Source organism: Atractosteus spatula, chromosome 13 (genome assembly GCF_055471065.1).
Source record: "Atractosteus spatula isolate fAtrSpa1 chromosome 13, fAtrSpa1.hap1, whole genome shotgun sequence".
Classification (NCBI taxonomy): domain Eukaryota; kingdom Metazoa; phylum Chordata; class Actinopteri; order Semionotiformes; family Lepisosteidae; genus Atractosteus; species Atractosteus spatula.
Window position 1 is genome coordinate 35,684,448 of NC_142718.1, and position 9,848 is coordinate 35,694,295.

A 9,848-nucleotide genomic window follows, 5' to 3' on the forward strand; every position below is an offset into this window, starting at 1 on the left:
CAAACTCACTCCAGAAGTTCAGCGAGGATCTCTGAATGATCCAATGTTGTCCTAAATGACTGATGGTGATAAATAGAATCCACCTGTGTGTAATCAAGTCTCTGTATAAATGCACCTGCTCTGTGATAGTCTCAAGGTTCTGTTGAAAGCGCAGAGAGCATCATGAAGACCAAGGAACACACCAGGCAGGTCCGTAATACTGTTGTGGAGAAGTTTAAAGCCGGATTTGGATACAAAAAGATTTCCCAAGCTTCAAACATCCCAAGGAGCACTGTGCAAGCGATCATCTTGAAATGGAAGGAGTATCAGACCACTGCAAATCTACCAAGACCTGGCCGTCCCTCTAAACTTTCAGCTCAGACAAGGAGAAGACTGATCAGAGATGCAGCCAAGAGGCCCATGATCACTCTGGATGAACTGCAGAGAACTACAGCTGAGGTGGGAGAGTCTGTCCATAGGACAACAATCAGTCTTACACTGCACAAATCTGGCCTTTATGGAAGAGTGGCAAGAAGAAAGCCATTTCTCAAAGATATCCATAAAAAGTCTCGTCTAAAGTTTGCCACAAGCCACCTGGGAGACACCCCAAACATGTGGAAGAAGGTGCTCTGGTCAGATGAAACCAAAATCGAACTTTTTGGCCACAATGCAAAACGATATGTTTGGCGTAAAAGCAACACAGCTCATCACCCTCAACACACCATCCCCACTGTCAAACATGGTGGTGGCAGCATCATGGTTTGGGCCTGCTTTTCTTCAGCAGGGACAGGGAAGATGGTTAAAATTGAGGGGAAGATGGATGCAGCCAAATACAGGACCATTCTGGATGAAAACCTGTTGGAGTCTGCAAAAGACCTGAGACTGGGACGGAGATTTATCTTCCAACAAGACAATGATCCCAAACATACAGCAAAATCTACAAAGGAATGGTTCACAAATAAACGTATCCAGGTGTTTGAATGGCCAAGTCAAAGTCCAGACCTGAATCCAATCGAGAATCTGTGGAAAGAGCTGAAAACTGCTGTTCACAAACGCTCTCCATCCAACCTCACTGAGCTCGAGCTGTTTTGCAAGGAAGAATGGGCAAGAATTTCAGTCTCTCGATGTGCAAAACTGATAGAGACATACCCCAAGCGACTTGCAGCTGTAATCGCAGCAAAAGGTGGCTCTACAAAGTATTAACGCAAGGGGGCCGAATAATTTTGCACGCCCCACTTTTCATTTTTTTATTAGTTAAAAAAGTTTCAAAAATCCAATAGATTTCGTTCCACTTCACAATTGTGTCCCACTTGTTGGTGATTCTTCACATAAAATAAAAAATTTATATCTTTATGTTTGAAGCCTGAAATGTGGCAAAAGGTTGAAAAGTTCAAGGGGGCCGAATACTTTCGCAAGGCACTGTAGCCACAGTTGACCATGTGGGCATGGAGGAGAGGAAAACACAAGCTCCCACTCGAAGAAGAGAAGCCTCTGGGGGTCCCAGGCCTGATGGTTGTCCCCCACTCCAGGCAATGGGTTTCTGTTATATTAATTATAATGAACGGGCAGTAATTTCTGCAAAGTTCAGGGCTGCCATCGTGCTCTCCTAGGGCTGTCATGTTTATTCAAGTGAAGTAGCTGAAGTGCAGGTTTTGCCATCTTGGCAATCTGGCGTTCTAGGCTCTGATGAGATAGGATTTTTTTTTCTTGTTTCTGGTTGTTTATGGGTTTTTATTGCTTCAGTAGCAGAGGCAGCAAAGGTTATACTTGGGCATCCAAAAATTATTCCAATAGTACAGTAGACCCTTTTCTAAAACCATTGCATCAACCAGCCTGTTTGGCTTGGGACAGAATATGGATTCCAGCAGTACACAACTTCAGGCTTTAGCTGAATTTGTGAAAAAATATCCATTGCACAACCCTTTCTAATCTCTACCAGGATGTAGTTTAATTAGGTAATGATGTACGAGCTGCTGTTAATGAGGTTAAGTGCACTGTGGGGAGTGAAAGAGTTTTCTTAAAGAAGTGCTGTGATTCAGTGCCACAGCCAAAGACCAGCTCTTTACTGTGCGTCTATTTATGTGCTCTAATGTGGCCTGTTGGCAAATTGTTAAAAGAAGAGATTTCTAATAACATTGTTACAGCTTTAGGTGACTGAGAAGTGTCTCTTAGATTTTAGATAAAGTTTGTGACACTTGGAAGACTAAACACTTCTAATTTCAAAGCAGAGAAGATGTTTGCTGAGGTCTAGGGTGTTCCCTTGAGCAAAAACACTTGTAAAGGAGCAGAACAGACACACAGACACAATAAGATCACATTAAGGGAGGAAGAAACAAGAAGCAGGCAACAAGGAGAAGAGAGAGGAGTCCAGAGGAGTGGGGACCTGAAGCTGGCACCAGGCGAGAGCCCCTATTTCACGACCATCCAAAGCAAACCTGACTGGAGCTAAGTATTTGAAACTTATTAGAGAGAGCATTTTTATGGATAGGGATGTAGGCTCCCATTTATTTTGTGGCATCCGGGGTGCAGAGAGAGAGAGAGTTACCTACAGGTTGCTTTGTATTTAGTTAGAAAGCAGCTCATCTCTTGTGTGGCCTCTGTAGACGTATTAAGAGTCTAATGCTTAGTAGCAGTCTGGGGTTTTCTAGGTGACCAGAATGTTAGGCCTCTGAAACGCCTTCTTTGAAAATACTGTAATAATAAATACTGTACATAAAGTAACTGGTGTGTTGTAGTTTGTGTTTTGTCATTGTAATAAATATGTTTAATCAAGTGTCTGGATTATTACTCCTCTCACAAAAGCTGTGCCAGAGAACAAAGAATTCATGTGTCTCAGCCACTCGGGTATATTGTTAGAAGTCACTTACAAGTTGGGGGTTATGAATAATTATTTCACTTATTTACTAAACCACTCAGTTAATTCCTGATTATTTTTGTAATGACCATTTTTGTAACCCCCCCATTTGTAATAATTTGTACTCTTAATTTTTACTTTACTTACTTTACATTAATAAATTTGGCTCCAAACATTTATTTTATATATTTCTATGTAATTATATGAATATTTCCAATGTTGGGCAACCCTCTATTGGACTAAGGCAGTCACATTTGAGTGTACTAAGTGAAATCCAGACTGGAGATGGTCAGCAGGCCAGTTATTTAACCTGTCTCATGACAGGATTAGATAAAGCAATGATTTGTCATTAACATCTTTCAGGTTTTTGGGGGTCCGTACAAATATGATCAATTGGATGGTGTGTTATTTGAAAAATACTGCCTTAAAACCATAAGCATAGTCATCTGTACTTACTGTATGTTTGATTAGGATACACTTTATTTGCAGTATTGTTTTTAAAAAGGTCCATGATTTTAATTATACAGAGGACATGTGTGTTTGCTTTATGACTAAGGAATGCTGCCTCACATTCTAAACTTGGAGCAGTGACCCTTGATGTCTTCTTTAGAGTCTCGTACAAAGAAGCATGGGAGCTTCCGTTCCACTTTGAAACTCTCAATGACAATGCTTGTGGAGGGCTCGGGAGCAGAAGTCATTAAAAATAATTAGCTTATACTGTATATTTAGGTGCTACATTTCACACAGGCAAAGAGGGGCTGAATCACACTAGACAGCCAGCTGGACTGGACAGAGGGGCCTGATCTGGAAGCACGTCTTCTTCATTCTGCATGTTGTGCCTGCAAGTCATAGAATACAAGTGCTGCAAATCTACACAGCATTAACAGTCCAGTACAACAGCTCAAGCTTGTAATTACACTGCAGTACTGATAATGCTGCAATGTCACCAGACACATTTAAGACTCTTCAGGGTCCACTTAAAGAAATTTCAAAGGCTGTAAAGAGGTTTGGTTTCATTTTGCTGGGCCTGTGGCTGCGACCGCACTCTGGATATTATTTAGGTCATAGAAATCTGCTGATAACCTTTTAAATTTGCATCCGAGTCCTCTGCCACATTCAATGGATCTATATATTGAACTCACATATATTTTACAGCACTTTCTCTTTATGAATAAAAGCACTAAAAATAATTACAGTTGGCACTACTTGGCTGGCGTATGTGAAATATGTGCTCCGTGTAAATTAAGCCTAAGTGCTGTATAATGTATTTGTGGTTAAACACAATTAGTATTAAAGAAAACACAGAGTGGGCAGATCTCTAAATTTAGCTTAAATGTAGCTCAAGGTTTGTTTTTTTTTCTTTATAAAGGGCAGCTCAATTCCTTGCCACACTAACGCTCTCTGAGTCTTTCTCTCTGTATTCCCACTGGGCAGGACCGTTGCACTGTAATCAGACACTGACCTGGGAGAGGAGAGGGTACAGAGGACACTGCTGTGCTGTGAATGGGGGGCCCTGGCCCAGTGGGCTCCCTTCCACAGGCAGGATGAGAACCAGGGACACAGCAGGAGAGTCTTTGTAAGAGTTGGGGAAGGAGGAGAGAACACCAGAGACAGGCTGGGGCAGGTGGAGTGGCGGGTTGGATGCCTGGTGGTGAGATGGGGCAGAAGGGGGAGAGAGCAGACTGACTGAGGATCTCCTGCACATCTGTTTAAAAACACCATTATATTGTACATGTGTTACCTCTTGTGTCTGTTAGGCACCGATACTGACACAACAGGTAACAAGACTCCACTGATTCATTCTTGATACATGTTTTTCTTCTCCCTCCATGTTCTCACCATTTCCATAGTCTGCGTCCACCTGTAGAGGTTTGGCCCAGACAAGCCAGCAGCATATGCTATCCTGGGACTTGTTTTGTTAGGGATGTATGGAAACAGCCCTGATAATACCTGTATAGGTCTGAAGGGATCACATCATTACAGGAGGATTCATTTTTATTACATATATTCATGTGCAAAATTGCTTTCATGTTTTGATAACTCCTAATTTCTAGAAGTTTCCTCCCGTGCCATTACCCATTGATGACAACAAGCTGAGAAGAGACTGGTGATTCTTCTATTGTGTTGTTCAGAGTTGCAGATAGGTGTCGGACACATCCATGTCCTCTACAGAGCTTCAGATGCTGTGATGAATGTTTCTTGCTGCTCTCTATGGGGTTAACAGTGCGCTTGTCTGAAAGAAAGACCTGTGTTCCTTTCACAGACTCCTGACTCAACACACGCTGCGCTTTGATCAACCAAACTCTCTTTCAAGCTTGGCAGATCACAGCAGCACACAAGCTGGAGTCAGTGAAGTTAGTTCAGTCCATCTTATGTAAAAACTTTCTGATGCTTCATATACCGATGTAAAACTTGAGCTTCTCTGATAATTTATAATTAGCTTAGGAATTTCAATTTAGCATTGATAGGACTACAATTTGCTTTTCATTCTCATCATGTGCAGTATATTAATGCATTGCATTTTGAACAGAGAACACTGTGGTTCTGGGAGTCTGGGACAAGCAACCCAGTCTTGTTGTTGAAGCCAGTATCATTATTTCTTTCAACACACAGCTGGATGAGGTGCTTAATTACATCCTAAAACCGAAAGGAACTAACTGTCATGGGTCAAATGGTCTTGTTTGAAATTTTTCTTGAGCTCATAGGATTAGAAGCTCTACTTCACATAGTAGTTTTCATTAATAAAGAGTCCTCTACAAACAATTATAATCAAACCTTTCTCACACAGATGCACTGCATGGCAAAATATTCACCTCCTCCCAAAACTCTCTCATTGTCTTGAAATAGAAAATGAAGCATACTGTACAGATTTTGTTAAAGTGAATGTTTTTATCACATCTTAAGTATTCAAACTGACCACTCTTAGAGGCGATAGAATTAAAACTAATCAAAACCCGAAAAGAAAAATCAAAAGCTCAGATATGTTTATTAACGTAGTCTGTTTTTTTTTCTTTTTGTTTTAATGTCAATTATGCTTTCTACTTCAGATGAATTCATATGGGATTTTCTATCCTCTTCAGTCTACAGAATACTTCCTAAAAACACACTGGGAGGACTGTGTAACTTTCTAACAAAGGAAACCTTCAGAGATGGCTTTGAACATTTTTTTTTTTGCAATGCAGGGAGCTGCATATCTTTGGGTAAATAGGCACTGATTTTCCAAAAGGGACCAGATGTTCAAGTGAGCTGATGATTCAGTGTTATAATGCTGCCTGTGATTGGACATAAAGAGACCACTCAGAACTTCCTGCTCACTTCACAGAGATTTCCAGGTGCTGCAGTTCAGCTGAATCCTGCTCAACATAATCTGAGACTGTTTGTGTTGTGTATTCCCTGTTCCTTTGTGGCAGCGCAGAAGCCAAACCCTTCATCCATATTCATGTATCTTGAGATCCTTGCTACTTTTTTTGAAGTGTGCCCACCTATAGAAAAATATATGCAGAAAACTTAGTATGAAAGGGCGGCGGATAAAATGGTGAACACATCACAGCACTACATATTTTCCAATGAATCAAAGCTGTGTTGAAGCACTTTTTTTGTTTTTGTTGTTGTTTCATGAATGCTATTGCCCCCATGCAGGAGTGATTTTACATTCAGCATTCCTGATAATAGCACAGTTCATGTGATGAGACATGTTAGATTTAAAATCTTTGATTGTGACACCAATATTAAGACTTCATTTACCATTGAAGACACATAAAAAATATTTATGTAGTCTCTGCCGATGGCTTCATGTAGTCATGAAACCATTAGCTTAGTCTGACACCAAAAATCAGAGCAGTCTTTTAGGCAATGAGCATCAAAGATATTTTTCAAAATGGCAGGTTTTAGTTACTCTTCTCCAAAACAGGTTAATTTACTTAAAAATAGATATGTATTTTAGGTTTGCCTCACTTTGATGTGTAAAAAACAGAAATACAAAGCGTTTTCAAACTTATTTCACTTTCATCTTAATCTTCAAAGACTGTCAAAGCCTTAGAGTAATTTTTTCCTCCTCTTTGGCATTTTATAAGGAAGAGTTTGTTGGAAAGCATTGTAACAATCTCTGACACTTTGGCAGAAACTCTTTATGAATGCACCAGTCAGGGGAGAATAACATTTCAATGACATTTTATTTCATTGTTGGGAGAACAAAAGAGAGAGTTTAAATTAACATCGTGATAAATTATTAAAAGAATTTAAAGAGATGTCTCCTCTTGTCAGCTTGGTTGTCCTATCTTCTTATCTTCTCAATTTATTTGGTTTTCCTCCTGTTAAACTTCTTCAATGAGGTTTCTGTATTATTTCCAGTATTCCAGTATTATTCTTATGACTAAAACAGCATTTAAAAAATCATCCAGTTAACTTTTGTAAATAATTCATTCCAAGAGTATTGTATGCTGAAAGTCTCTAGTGTTTTACCTTTTAGATTGCAAAGAAACGTTTAGAACTCTGGAATTTTATTACACAACATGATGATTTCCTTTGTAAAATACAATTTTGCAAAATGTTTAGTTTGCAAAATAAATCAGGACTATGCACCCCTGTAAGAAGTGTTCAATTTCATACATTGTAGCCAGAGTGTTGTAATGCATGAATTCAAAATTGACAAATATGTTTAGAAAGTATTCACAAATGTCAATTTATTGATAGCCTTTAATAAAGTACTGTATATCCAAATTTAAAACATTAGATATCCACTTGTGTTTGTGCTTAGTCTTTGGCCTCTACATGCCTGTCCTTTTCTGTGACACAGCAGGAAACCAAAAGTTAAAGGATCTGAACCATTTCAGTCCTGAACAGAGGAGATTGGGAGGGGAACTGTTTTTGTAATCCTCAAAGACGCAGGCAAAGTCAAACTAAACACAAACCAGAGCACACAAGTGAAAACTTGTGGAAGTACATTTAAAAAACTGAGAACAGGAGGCACTTCTTCAAGAGGCACATGAACAGGAGGCCCATTCAGCTACTGTGTGTTGTTTATGACAAAACCATGGCTTCTAATACGAAACGGCTGAATGGGATCCTCCAACCAGTTAGCTGCTGACTACCAAATGGTCTAGATGGATATTTAATTTGAAAGATGTTTAATATTTCTATAACAAAGTGGAGTTTTTTGGCAAGATGTCTGTATTTTGGAATAATTGCATTGCACTTTTCCTGGTGTGGTTTTTTTTTGTTTTTTTTTAAATCAGTGGGGGTTTTTTTTTAAGAAAGAGGAGGTCTGTTAACAGAAAACTCTTGTTGCTCTTGATTTGTTTACTAGGTCATAAACAGGGATATTTTTAATTCACTTTAATTAAAGCTTATAATTTGCTATAATGAAACACAAACAACGCCTTGGCTACTGCCAGATTGCTTTCTTCTCTGGTTCCGACTGCACACTGGTTGCTAGGCGATGGCCATCAGAAGCCAAGCTGTCCCTTTGGGTTTACCATTGCGCTTAGGATTTCATGGTTATCCAGTAGTTTGGAATAATTAGTAGTCAAAGCCAACAAAACCAGTCTTTTCAAAAGCAGTTCATGGAGGAAAAAGGTGAAAAATAAAAGTCTTTACCAGAGGTTTCACAGACCCCACTTATTCCCAATTCTGACCTGCCTACTGTCAATAGTTAAGCAGGTCTAGGACTATGACTAATCAGGATCTGTGAAACTACTGCTTAAAGTGCATGTCTGTCAGTGCAGGGTGGATGTTGGGTTTTTAAAGTGGAGACAAAAGACAAGTGTGTTATTTGTATCCTTCCAACTATTCCCTTTTAAAAATAACGACAGAACAGCCAAGCTGGAAAATGTTACTGCACATGATACCAACTGCTTGCATGCATTCAAAATGGTCTTCTCAGGAGGACCCTCAATACTATATCTCTGTCTAACACAGACACTGTCAACACACAAATAAAAGTTTGACATACTGTATAACAAAGGCTATTGAGCTGATTATCAGTATTCTTTCTATGTCACTCCTCTCTCCAGCAGTGCGGCAACACACACACTCTCGCCATGTGACAGTAAAGTTAAAGTGAGGTAGCTAAGGTGACAGACTCTAGGTCAGGCCTTAAAGCCCCCCCCCCACCCCTCCAGCCGCCTTCACACCACTCTAAATTATGAAGGAAGGACATTGGGGGTTTCGAATACACAAACGGTACACAAAATCTCAAAATCTTCAAAAGCATTGACAATGTCTGCCTAGTGGAGCTCTTCAGAATGAACTGTGCAACATGAATCAGGCGGGCTGCAGGTTCACCATGGGGCCTCAACTGAGCTTAACAGGGGTATTGTTCTACAAAACGTTTCATGTGTGAAATGTAAAAAGGAGATTTGAGTGGGAATCCCAAAACACAGGTACTCTGAATCCAGTTGAAAAGCATAGACGTGAAACTCCTAGAAAGGAGAAGCAGCCTACTTACAGAGTCAGTGCTGAGGAGCCTTTCACAAATCTTCATTTTTTCAGGCTAAAAGCAGCACCGGGTTCAGACGTCCAAGAAGGTACCAGGACTTAATGGGTTACCCTCATGAAAAAAATTTTCTGATCCACAGGTGTATACAGAACTTTTGGAAAGACAGGGGCTAGCCGACTACAGAGAGCAAGCTTACTTTTCCACAGTATGTAAAGGAAGATGTGGCTATCATGAGAGATCTTAATTTTCATTATACAGTTTGGGGAAACCATTAAGGATGTCAATATCTGAAACTGAAGATAAGATAAGATCATTTTATTGGCCATATACAATTTCTTGTATTGGGAATTTGTCTTTTTTCACAGACCCCAGCTTGCTCTCCATGAGACACACAGACAGGGAGAGAAGCTGGGGGTCAGAGCGCAGGTTCAGTCATTTATATGACGCCCCTGGAGCAGCTGGGGTTAAGGGCCTTGCTCAAGGGCCCAACGGAGTAGGATTCCTCTGCCAGCCACGGGATACGAACCAGCAACCTTCCAGCCACAGGTGCAGATCCTGAGCCACTGTCACGATTGTAGT